At 37.7% G+C, this 13,595-nt stretch overlaps 1 long non-coding RNA gene across 1 annotated transcript; it reads right to left on the reverse strand.

Moving 5' to 3' along the window:
* Window positions 1-1,017: 1,017 nt before the first annotated feature.
* Window positions 1,018-13,080, reverse strand: LOC133532655 (uncharacterized). Its single transcript, XR_009801735.1, has 5 exons — window positions 12,923-13,080; window positions 7,694-7,718; window positions 6,899-6,949; window positions 5,805-5,831; window positions 1,018-1,251 (listed from the first exon to the last, which is right to left on the reverse strand). It is a non-coding gene; the product is annotated as an uncharacterized LOC133532655 (long non-coding RNA).
* Between the last annotated feature and the right edge of the window lie 515 nt (window positions 13,081-13,595).

Here is a 13,595-nt window from a genome sequence, read left to right on the forward strand (position 1 = left end):
TACTATACCTCAATGCCCGTAGTAAGATCCAGTGTCCGGATTAATCTATAAGTACCTGGGCGACCGAGCTTTGCTCGGTTATAATTATAACTATTTATTGTAATATGGTGGTGTATAGGTGATAATCTTAACTACATTTTTTTTACTAAATTAAACTTGTCTAAAACAATAAAAATTAAAAAACTATTTATAAACTTGAACATATAAAAAAAAGCAAAAGTTGCTCACCGGGCGAGATTCGAACCCGTAACACTCGTTTAGCAGTCCGCGTCTTAACCCGCTGGGCCAGACGGACAGTGGCCGGCAACACGAAATTAGCGACCATATTCTGCGTCGTAAGAAAAACGCATGAAAACTCGAAAACACGCGTTTTCCCAAACATAAAACTAATCTAGATCGATTGTTTACCCCCAAAAACCCCCATATACCAAATTTCAGCAAAATCGTTAGAGCCGTTTCCGAGATCCCGGAAATATATATACATACATATATATATACAAGAATTGCTCGTTTAAAGGTATAATAAGATAAGATAAACAGCTTTTTACTCCTTCCTTAATTTCTTTATTTGACGTTCATAAGCGCATTGTAATATGCCTACTTGAATAATAAAATATCTCTATCTTTGTACAAAACATTTGCGAATAGGTAATTCGCATCTCGTCACCGTTTGGTCATCATGTTTTAATTTATCGCCACTCGTTGCGAATTTCTTACTTTTCGCACTTGTATCGTAACGTACTATTTTTTACTATCTTTTCATTTTTGATCACCACACAATTTTTGGTTATGGTTCAGCAAACAGAGTTGTTTTAATGTTTGGCGCCCTGGGCCAGTGGGCCTGGGCCGCCCCATACAATAAGCACAAATGCATTTTTTTCGGCGTCTTCTGGAAACGTGGGGCCTGCGCCGCCCTTCGAAGCCTGGCCATGGCCCCTTTGGCCCTAGGGTCAATCAGCAAAGTACACTTTTTTTAACTGCTAAGGTTTTTTAAAAGGTTCAAATAAAAAAATAATAATTAAGCAGTAAGTATAATGAACAGGGTAAAATTAAATGAGTAAAAATTATAATTATATGAAATTTAAATATTTAGAACTATGAAATATACAATTTATTTTTATTAATATTTTTTGTATTTGTAATTTAGAATTTTAAAAATAACGGGTAATCGTAATAAAAAAGCAAAAGTATGAAGAATCGAGCACTTTTGACATTGATTCCTTCCTCAGGGTGGACCTCTATCTCCTTTCTCTGAAACAAAATAGCATATAAGGTAGAGGACCAAGCTAAGTTGGCAGCGATTTTAATAGCCCTTCCTGTGCAAGTTTAGTAAACGTCATAATTTCATAGAAGTCTGTCGTTTAAAATAACACTTGCACCTTCTAAGCTGTCAAAAGCGCTGCCAACTTAACTCTAACAATTTGTATGAAATCTGTCTTTTTCTCGTATTTTCTGCAATTATCAAAAAATTTAAAAAGTCTCGTTTACAGCCATGGTTCATATACATTGAATTATGTAAAAATATTTTCCATATTGTCAATATCCAGAGAGGGAAATGGGGACTGCGTTTGTATGAAAGCAGCCGTCCCTTTTCCTCTTAAAATAGAGACCTAGGCTTTCTAAAAAAATAGAAATAGGTACTAAAATTAATAGTTTGGCGACAACAGAATAGCTTAAGATATTTCAATATGAGAATTATTTTAATGCCGTTACAGCTTTTGTTTATTTTAGACGAGTACCAATAATTTATCTGGCAACTGAATTAGTATATTGGAGACTAATTGTTTAGTACATTTAAAAACCATTTAATAAAAAAAAATTAACCGCCGAAAAAATACTAAAAGGCAATAAAAAAACCGGCAATAACACGAAACGAATCGACCAACAAAAAAAACAATAGCGCACTGAAAAGAAAAAAATAATAATTTCGTCTTCAATAACGCAAGTGAATACCTACCCTACAAATCCTACAATTACAATTATAATCTATTTCTATACACTTTCTATATACCTAATACAATGGCTAGCCTTATATCAATTTAATTCCATCTAGAAAGTATGAACTATATAGATACTTCTGAAATCAATCACACAAATCTACACGTTGGTCTGGCAAGAGACGACGGCAAGAGGCCCGACGGCATGACGCTGGTGCCTTGGAAAATGGGACGGCCTCTAATTTGGGATGCCACTTGCGTAGACACCCTTGCGCCGTCTCACCTTCCGGGCACTAGCATTGATGCTGGTCATGCCGCGTCCGCAGCGGAGGACCTCAAACGCCTCAAATACGCAACCCTTGGCAGTAGCTATATTTTTGTGGCGTTTGGGGTCGAAACGCTGGGGTCGTGGGGGCCAAGCGCGCGTCAGCTATACAAGAATTTAGCGACGCGCCTCATAGACACCACAGGTGACCAGAAGGCTGGCCAATATTTCGCTCAACGCATAAGCATTGCCATTCAACGTGGCAATGCGGCCAGCCTTCTGGGCACACTTCCCATCGGTAGCGAGCTTGAGGACATATTCTATTTATAAGACTTATTTTAAATTTACTGTTTTTCATTAGACTTAAGTTTATTTATAGCCTATTTTTAATTTAGAAATAAAATTGTATTTATGATTTATATTTAGACTATTATGAATAAATAACTATAAAAGTCAAATCTGCGTATTTATATATTTACAATCTGTTATTTTATTTTTGGAGTCGGTGCCAGCCTCAAACAAACTTGAACACCTTCCTTGACGCCCCTTGTATTGGGCGCTTGGCGGAGGTTGCAGTTTTGGAATGTGTTGCGTTCAACTCTTCACAGGTGTAATTATATATTTATTTATTTATTTATTATACTTTAGAAACATACAGTCGTTTACAAACAGTACCTATACAAAATTGCTTAAGTTTAGACCTAGAGTTTCATTTTTTACATAAAATCAGTCTGTTTTTTTTTTTTTTTTTTTCTTTAAGATTACAATTTTAAATGTTACCCAAATATATATACATAATTACATATCATTCAATATTGTAATTTTAAAAAAAACACAGACTGTGATTTTATGTAACGAATGAAAATCTAGATCTAAACTTAAGCAATATTGTATATCAGTTGTACTGTTTGTAAACGACTGTATGTTTCTAAAATATAATAAATAAATTAATAATATGCCGAGTCCGACGCATACTGCCAGAAACGCAAATTACCTGATACGCAGATTACCATGATTATATACTCATATGTATCTCGGGTTAAAGATTCTTTATTCTCATAAGAATTTGTACAATTCACTTAAAATGAGAACTTAAAATATATTCATTTTATTTACATATTTCTAGGAAGAGGGACCTTATTGTCGATGGCGCTTACGCCGCACTGCGCCGCGCAGCGTTGTATTTGTATCGGAGCATCGTTTATAACGGCTGAAGCGCCATCGACAATAAGGTCCCTTTTCATAGATAACGTCACATATAACCATCGACGCAGAAGACCAGATTCAGATTCCGAAAATGTCTCCTGAGTGACTAAATTTTTTTTATAAACTGAGCGGCGATTGGCTCTAGTCACACCTGATGGAAAGTGATTGAGGTAAGAGGGGAGAATGGCTTTTTGAATTTAACGAAATAACGGTACTTTTTCTATAAAATTCCAATTCGGAAGAAAACGTTTTCCGCTAACTAAATCTTAACAAATCACTTTGATTTTGATGTCGATTGCTTCAGCGTAATATTCTAGGTTTATACGTTTTCCTTTTCTCAAAATTTGCAAAACAAAAAAAAAAGAATATAAAAAAACAAGCGTAGCGTTTTTCGTTGTGTCAATAACATACTATGTACGATATAGTTACCGTCAACCAATTTGAATCCTAGGCCACTATAGAACCTTGTCGCTTTAACTACTAGATACTTGACACGCATCACTCAATAAGCACTGTCGTAGAAGTCATTATGGCATGGTTCTATAGTGGCCTAGGAATCAAATTGGTTGACTGTGAGAAGTACAGTAACACTTAAACCATAAAATTAACGTAACACTTACAATGCGAACCGCCCTGGTACACTTTGTTCCGCTGGTCATCTCCAACCGCTAATAAATAAAAAAGAACAAATTAAAAATTGTTTATTTCGGACCAACATAATCCATAGATGTGTTAGTAGAATCAAAGAGAATTAAGAAGACCAAGAGTGCTCACTCCATACAACGGTTTTGTTACCAAAAATACTATTATTTTCGTAGTCTACATCTAGCATCGAGTAGCGGAACTCTCAGTACTGCTACTCGACAATAGATATAGCGGCAAACAAAAAGTCTAATGCTCAACGATTTTCAACTAATATTATAACCAGAGTAAGCGTAGGAGTTGAAAATAGAGTTCCGGTTTTAAAAGTAAGCGTTTTGGTACCAAAACTGATGTATGGAGTAAGCACTCTATGTACTTCTAATTTCTCTATGGTAGAATTCACCTTAATAGCCTAAAGGTTAGTGTACACAAAGAAAAACAATGCAAAAAATATAAAAAAAATAATTAAAAACTAGAAATAAAGGCACAACACACAAATACAAAATACCCCGATTTTTAGAGCTACTTGTCCCTCCCTATCGTGACAGCAATCCAATATTTAATTAGCGGGCTGTCAAGACTCTCAGCATGCTGTTGCCACTACCGCGCACTTGTTTCAGCAGTGAATGAATGAATGAATGAATGAATGAAAGTTTATTCACAAGAACATATGGTACATTAGATATCATTAACATTGTTGACCTTTGATATGCTCGGCCCTAGGGCATGTGAAAATTATTTGTATTGACACAGTTTATGCATGTCAAAGTAAAATACGTTACATAAATGTCGTGTTTCCTAAAATATTATCAAATACAAACATTAAATTATTAAATACAGACGTCAAGTTTTAAGTCTCAGTCAGTTAGTCATTCAAATTCCGCACATAAATTCATCAAACTGTTAGCTAATAAAGTTAATCCAATTTACTGAGGCTAAATTTAGTGAGGCTATTCTTTCAAATATCAAACATTTATTCAGCAAATAGGCCACAGGGGCACTTTTACATGTCCATTTTTACAAACAATAAAAATTAAAATAAAAAAAACAAGTACAAATATCGAATCGATGAAATAATAAAACTGAAATAAAATAACTTTTTCGCCTAATGGCGAAAAATTTGTCCGCACTCGCATCGGCAAACATGCCAAATGCACTACTACTTCGGCAGCCTCAATCCTCAATAGCATCCTGAGCAATGCAGATTCAATATTAATACTATCTGGGAGACCGAGCTTTGCTCGGAAAACATATAAAAACTCAAAAATGCGCGTTTTCCCCGAGATAAGACCTATTAGCTAGACCAATTTTTCGCCCCCGAAAACGCCCATATCGCAATAGTACATTACGATACAATTGCGAAAAATAGGAAATTCGAAACGAGTGGCCATAAATTAAAACACAACCGAAGGGAGTGTTTTAAATCGACACGAGTTCATCGACACATGTATCGTACAACGTTTTACAGTACATATGGCCCTTTAAATGTTTGACACAGTAACGTAATATGCTAATTTGCGCACTAGTGCGGTAGAGTAGCACCATATGTACTGTAAAAATTATTAGAGTCATTTCCGAGATGCCCGAAATATTTATCTTAATAGAGCATTAAACCAACCGGAGTCGCCTTTAAAAGCTTACCCCTCTGTCGAAAACCTCGGCCAATGGTCATATGTATTGTATGGACTGAGGTTTATCTGATCCGAAACTATCTTTATCTTTATCTTTAAAAATATAAGATTCATACTACTTACCCCCAGCAGCTTTTTGGTCTCCAAGAACTGTAAAAGTAAATTTAGATTAGACTGGTTTTCTTTAATACATGTTAAACAAATACCCTGTCCATTTGCATCCATATCAACAAATTACTTTTTCACCTCAGCAGCTCGAACAAGGGTAATTTGCTGCTTGAAAACAGTGAGCAAAATCGCATTTTCCTCACCGAGTGAGACAAAATGGCACTCAAGTGACCTTTATATTCGAATGTCATTTCTACGTGCGGAACCTAATACAAGTACGAAATATTTGGATTCTATTCTCTCTGTCCCTTTCACCTTATTAGCAAAAAGAAAGACAAAAATGTTCAAACGTAATTCAACGGTATATTGTTCCCCAAATATATTATATTAGACAGCATCGTTCCAAATCCCCCTACAAGTATCCGTTCGTAATAATTAAAATTTAATAAAAAACCATACTTTAAGTATTTTATTGTACAATGAAAACAAAGATCTTAAACAACCACTACACGAGATCAAAGTTATTTTCATCTTGTGTGCTTTTGAGTCCCTTACGACGCTTTCGTTTGCACGGGACTCAAAATTAGCACTCGAAGAAATACCAAACTTTGCTCTCTTGTTGTACAAATATTCTTTCCATCATGATCGACCAAACATTACATAGGACATAGGTAATAAAATATAAAAATTGAAAACAACAAAGCTCGAAATGTTGACATCTTTTTTTGAATTGTTATATTTGACCGAACTCCTGAGGAGTATTATGTAAGTCATACTTAACAACTTTTACTATAGGGACAACCCCAAAATCGCGAAAAAATATCAGCTATTCTATAGAAAACATTGGCTCTGATCAAAGAGAATTTGAAATAGATGTGGATTGTGAAAGTAAATTGTGTGTGTGTGTGTGTGTGCGCGCGTGCGTGTGCGCATGCGTGTGTGTGTGTGTGTCTGTGTGTGTGCGTGCATGTGTGTGTGTGCGTGCGTGTGTGTGTGTGTGGTGTGTGTGTGTGTGTGTGTGTGTGTGTGCGTGCGTGCGTGTGTGTGCGTGTGCGTGTGTGTGTATGTGTGTGTATGTGTGTGTGTGTGTGTGTATGTGTGTCACTTACCATTTATGGGAGCTGCGGCGCCAACATTAGGCTTGTCCAAGACTTCAAAAACTGAAAAATATACATATTTTGAAAATGCTTCTGTTACTTAAGTACACTGGCATATACTTATGTACTAGACAGGCTATCGAGAACGAATTGTGTCCGCCATTTTCGTCGTTTGACGTCTGTCACTAAGCTAAGGAATAAGCGTAGCTGCGTAGCTAGCCAGATGCGAAACTGTTATGACAACTGTTCATTTTCTGACTACATACGCACTGTAAGGAATCTAGATAAAATGTATTTATTTCCTTACAAGTGTATTAAAATTTGTAAAAATAGTCATGAAACTCTTCCTATTTAGCTATCGTACTCGTAGCAATTTTGATAAAATCGCGCTTATTAGCATAAAACTCTTTAAATATAATAAAAACACTAATTCTGGTGCGTTTTAGACCTATGTTCGTGATTTTTTCAATCGAACGAAAGTCACGAAATCGGGTTTCAAATCAATGACGTTACTAAAAAAGGCCTCAAAATTGCTTCATATTTTTTTGCAAACGTAATTTCCTATGTTCTAAAAAACCGAGCAAGTGCGAGTCGGACTCGCCCACCGAGGGTTATGTACTTTTTAGTATTTGTTGTTTATAGCGGCAACAGAAATACATCATCTGTGAAAATTTCAACTGTCTTGCAATCACGGTTCATGAGATACAGCCTGGTGACGGACAGACGGACAGATGGACAACAGACTCTTAGGGTCCCGTTTTACCCTTTGCGCTACGATTTTTTAAACACTGCACATTAGTGACTTACATGGAGTGCTGGCTACGAAGGTGATCTGAAAGCATTTCATTTTGTTTTAAAAACATCCCAGAATTAAAAGTAAAACAAGAAAAGTTTAATACTTACCCCCTTATTCATAAACGTGTACTAAAGTTACGATGCCGCTGATCATCGTTTGTCCCTTTCCATCATACCAATACGTCGGAAAGGGACAAACGATGATCAGCGGCATCGTAACTTTAGTATACGTTTATGAATAAGGGGGTTAATAATTAGAGCCTGTTTCACAATGTCGAAGTAAAGTATTGATAGCTAATTAACAAATAAATTAACTGCCGGATAAAACTTCATACAAAACTTAGCACTTTATCTACCAGTTAAACTTATTTGAAGATTGTGAAACTCCAGCGGTGACTTTATTCGTCAGATAAGTGGCAAGTAGCTTATTCAGACACTCGGACATTGTGAAACAGGCTCTTATTTATGTAGTTTTATGTAGTGCAGTATTGTCATTTAAATGTGAAAATGCGCTTCGACTTGCCCGACTCCAGCCGGTCGGTGGGAACCGTACAATAAGAGGGGGCTGATCCTAACTTGCAGTTCTTATGTTGAATATTTACACGTTTTAATCAAGTCAATGCCATGAAAAAATTCACTTAGAAACTAGACTATATTTTCGAGGGCAGACGCTAAGCAAAATCTGTAAAAGATTAAAATTGGCTCGATAAAAAAATCGTGAAAATATGTCTAATTTTTATTTACGTTCAATTTTATTTCGTTACCCTGCATACCATAGCAGTACTTATTTTTTTATTAGCCCGTTATAGTGTCCACTGTTGTGATCTCCACAGCTCCCGTTGTTGTGCTATTTCTGGCCAGTTACTGATGGTGTCTATACTCTACTCTGTATCTTTAGGTATTTAAATAAAAATAAACAAACAATTTGTACATTTTCGGGTAGTTATAACATTTATTGGTCAACCAACTAAAATACAAACCGCCTGGATCTGTCACTGAACTAACTTTAACTTACGTTATTTGATTGATAAATACGGGATAGGAGCGAGTAAAACCACAGACGGCCGTTAGCGCACTGGCATATATTTAAACAACTAACAGCGTGTGGACGCAGCCTCACGCACACATATGTAACACTTCCTCCCCCTAGTTACATAACTAACCTAAAACAATTCCTAAAAATATTTCTTAAAACTAATATTGGTACGCTTGCGTAATAATCTTTTGGGTACTATTGGCGCATCACTTGCCACGTCTGGCAAATCTGGTCTCTGGCCTTCTGCTTCCGCCTCATGGAATTCATCCTCATCATCTGAGCTTATCCCCTCATTTCTCACTTCAGCCTTTGTCTTACTTCCTTCCTCTACGGGGTCGTCCAATGATGTGGCCATAGTCCGCGCGAGCGATGGACCCGGCAGTGGTCCATGGGTTGGTATCGCCAATGGCGACGGCAGCGGTGTTTGCGGCGGCGGCGGCGGCGTTTGCGGCGGCGGCGGCTTTTGCGGCGGCGGCGGCGTTTGCAGCGGCGGCGGCGGCGTTTGCGGCGGCGGCGGCTTTTGCGGCGGCGGCGGCGTTTGCAGCGGCGGCGGCGATGGCGGCGGCGGCGTTTGTGGCGGCGGCGCAAGAAGTGCAGAGGGTAAGGGTATCTCAGGTAAGTCACAATCTAGTGCGTCACAATAATCCCAATTACTTTGATTACCTTTGTACTTATGCATATGATTTTTATGTTTTTTAATACATACTGAAGAAATAATGTCTTTTATTAAGTATACAACTTTGCCCAGTCTTCTTTCAACCACACCTTTAGACCAAGTGAACTTGTTTTTATTGGTAATTTTTTTGTATAGAACGCATTCACCCGTTGTAAAGGTTTCATTATTCTTCCGATTCAGCTTGTTATTTTGCGAACACTGTTTATTTTTGACAAGATTAGCCAGAGTGACTGATGGGGATGAGGGCGTTGGCGTAACCGGATGCAGTAAATCTAAACGCGATCTTAATTTGCGTCCATATACTAGTTCAGTTGGTGAAGAGCCCGTGGTAGAATGAACGGAGTTCCTATAATTGAACAAGTACTGTAATAGTTTAACCTTACTGTCTCGTACATTACGTCCTGTTAGTAAACTGGATTTGATCCCCTTTTTGATCACTTTGACCATAGTCTCCGCTTGACCATTACTGGCCGGGTGGTAGGCAGGTGACGTCATGTGTCGTATACCGTTTAAGTTACAAAAGGCGGTGAACTCGTGCGAACAAAAGGATGAACCGTTATCACTTACGATGACCGCAGGTAATCCGAACCTCGAAAAAAACTCACACAATTTATCTACGACCGCCATTGATGATGTCGTGTTTCCCATATCATAGACCTCCACCCATTTAGAGTATGCATCCACAACGATTAAATATGTGTGGTTATTTATAGGACCCAGAAAATCAATGTGGAGCCTAAAAAATACCGTGGGGGGTAAGTCCCAATGTGCTAATGGAACTCGCGCCGGAGATGGGCGTAATTGAATGCAAACGTCGCACGAACCTATCATTTTTTCTATTGCTTCGTCTATACCGGGAAACCATAACCTTGAACGTGCCTCCGCTTTAGTCTTGACGATACCTAAGTGAGAGGTATGTAATTCAGACAACACTTTTCCCTGTAATTTTCCCGGTATAACTACTTTATGACCCCTCATAACACACCCGTTCTCTATTGATAATTGTGTACGACATAAAAAAAATGGTTTGATTTTTATATCGTTAACTTTATGAGGCCAGCCAGTCACGGTATACTTAATTACCTGTTGTAGAACAATGTCTTTACTAGTTTCATTACGAAGCTCATTAACAGAAATTGGCATATTACCATCCGTGACAAAACAAATGTATGCAGCTCGATCCCAAACATCGCGCGGGTCGACCCGAGTTGCATCCTCCCCGCTCCCTCGCGGCGGCAAGCAAGCCCGCGATAAGTAGTCCGCGCTGTTATCAGCGCTGCGTACGTATTCTATGACGTAATTATAGCCACTTAGAAACATTGCGTATCTTTGTAATCTATTCGCAGATACTTCGGGAATGCCACGCTCGGGATGAAAAATGCTGGTTAAGGGTTTATGATCTGTGCGTAAAACGAATGGTACCGACCTTCCGTACAGATACTGGTGATATCGACGTATACCAAACACGATACTAGTAGCTTCCTTCTGTAACTGCGAGTAACGTTTTTCGGCTGCGTTAAGACTGCGCGAGGCAAAGGAAACCGGTTTTTCGGTGCCATCTGATTCGATCTGTGATAAAATAGCAGATAGACCGGTGGGGGATGCATCAACTGTTAAAATGACCTTCGCGTTAGGGTTGAAATGCGCAAGTACCTGATCCGACGCTAAGACACTTTTAATGTTATTAAACGCGATGTCATGCTCGCTAGACCAATGCCACTTTATACCTTTTTTTAATAGGTCATACAATGGACTCAGGATTGTCGATGCTTCCGGTACAAAATTCCGGTAATAATTTACGAGCCCTAAGAAAGACTGTAACTCGTTAACATTCTTAGGTTTAGGTGCATTTACCATCGCTTCTATTTTGTCCGATGATTTTTTTAAACCGCTTTTATTGATGACATACCCTAAGTATGAAACTTCGCCCTGGAAAAACACGCACTTTTCCCTTTGCAGTGTTAACCCCGCTGATTGCAACCGCTTAAGGACTGCGTGCAACCGGTTCAAGTGCTGCTGCTCATCACTGCCCGTGATGAGCACGTCGTCCAACAAGCACAACACGCCATCCATGCCCGCTAGTAGACTTTCCATAGCACGCTGGAAAATCGCTGGTCTCTGGCCTTCTGCTTCCGCCTCATGGAATTCATCCTCATCATCTGAGCTTATCCCCTCATTTCTCACTTCAGCCTTTGTCTTACTTATCATCAAAAATCATCAAAAAAATCATGTTTAAAGCTTAAGGAGTCATTTGAGGGTAGATTTTGTTTACTTTTATTTAAATACCTAAAGATACAGAGTATAGGTCGTCCCGCTATCTTCGTCTGGGCCTGCCACGTCCGCTTGCGGCAGACACTTAACTTGCGGCTTCCACTTGCGGCAAACGTGACTCGCCCAGTCCCACTTCAACCTCGCGGTCTTCGCCCCTACGTCAGCTATACGTGATATAGCAGTATAATTTAAGTATAAAATAGCTAGTGATATAGCTAAGGGATTTGACTGCCAAAGTTATTGATGAACAATGTCAAAACCCGCGCGGCGATCGCGAAACACAATAGTACATTGTGCAACGGGGGTTAGTGAAATTTTGGATATGAGGGAATTAAAGATCCGAGTTTGCAATATTCTTACCCCCGGAGTTACACACAATGTTTTTCATCACACTTGCGAAAAAAACACTAAATTTTAAGCGAAATAACTTTTAAATATACGGTGACATATCCAACATTCGTCCGCCATTTTGTTATTTCGTGATAGGTTAGGCATCGAAGGCCAGAACTATTCGGCATTCAGCCACAATTAAAAATTATTTTAAAATATTTTAAACGGCGGTTAAATTAATCAAATTAAATAATTTTAAACATAAACAAAAATATTAAATTATAAACGTCAGTATTTTAAAAGTAAAACTCATTAATGCTACTTGGTTAGTATAAATTAATTAATTAAAAAAAGCTTTAACTCGCTAGGGAACCCCCGGGAACAAAATAGGCCTTTGTCCTTCAGTACGCCTGCATGAAATAAGATCTTTTTCGAGCAAGTGTGATGAAAACAATTTTACACACCAACGCAAGGAAAATACTAGGTAACATTAAAACATCAAACAAAATCAATCCAAATCAATTCAAAATAACTGTTATTCAATATTTATCATTCAAAATTATCATTTTAAGTCAATTCTATTAAATTCTAAGAACTAACTTCTCAATGTTAGCATTTGATTACTTTGCCCCACACGTGGATAACCTGCAACTTTCTCATCAGTTTTTGAACAATCAACAGAGGCTTTTATGAGAGTGTGGTTAAATAGTACATTACGATACAAGTGTGAAAAATAGGAAGTTCGAAACGAGTAGCGATAAATTAAAACACGACCGAAGGGAGTGTTTTAAATCGACACGAGTTGAGAATTCAGTACATATGGCCCTTTAAATGTTCGACACAGTAACGTAATATGCTCATTTTCACTCTAGTGCTATAAAGTAGCACCATATGTACTGTAAAATAATTAAAAACACAATTCACTTACCAGGGCAAGGAAAAAGAGGCAGCAAAGTTTCATTTTGTCGGAGTTCCGTCGATTACCTCGATCCCAGAGAATATGAATAATATAATACAAACACAAGTGACCCTTATATACCCTCTTGCATATACGTGTATTTTATGCATCTGAACAAGCAATACTATTTACTGATAATAATTTATACTTACTGTCAAAAAAGTAAATATATGCAAATGCAACACAAATATTATTGCATTTAGCAACGAAATTACGTTTAGCAATTGTGTTTCTCAAAATTTCTGGACACTTTCATGAAAAAATTCTCATGCAAGTTTCCACATAGAAAGTTCCCGTCCAGATTAGGGATTATTTAGCAATTGTGTGTTTCTCAAAATTTCTGGATACTTTCATGAGAAAATTCTCATGCAAGTTTCCACTTAGAAAGTTCCCGTCCAGATTAGGGATTATTTAGCAATTGTGTGTTTCTCAAAATTTCTGGACACTTTCATGAGAAAATTCTCATGCAAGTTTCCACTTAGAAAGTTCCCGCCCAGATTAGGGATTATTTAGCAATTGTGTGTTTCTCATAATTTCTGGACACTTTCATGAAAAAAATCTCATGCAAGTTTCCACTAGGAAAGTTCCCGTCTCAGATTAGGGATTATTACTCAATGTTTTTAACTGTTGACTATTGTTGACG

Source organism: Cydia pomonella, chromosome 27 (assembly GCF_033807575.1).
Source record: "Cydia pomonella isolate Wapato2018A chromosome 27, ilCydPomo1, whole genome shotgun sequence".
Classification (NCBI taxonomy): Eukaryota; Metazoa; Arthropoda; class Insecta; order Lepidoptera; family Tortricidae; genus Cydia; species Cydia pomonella.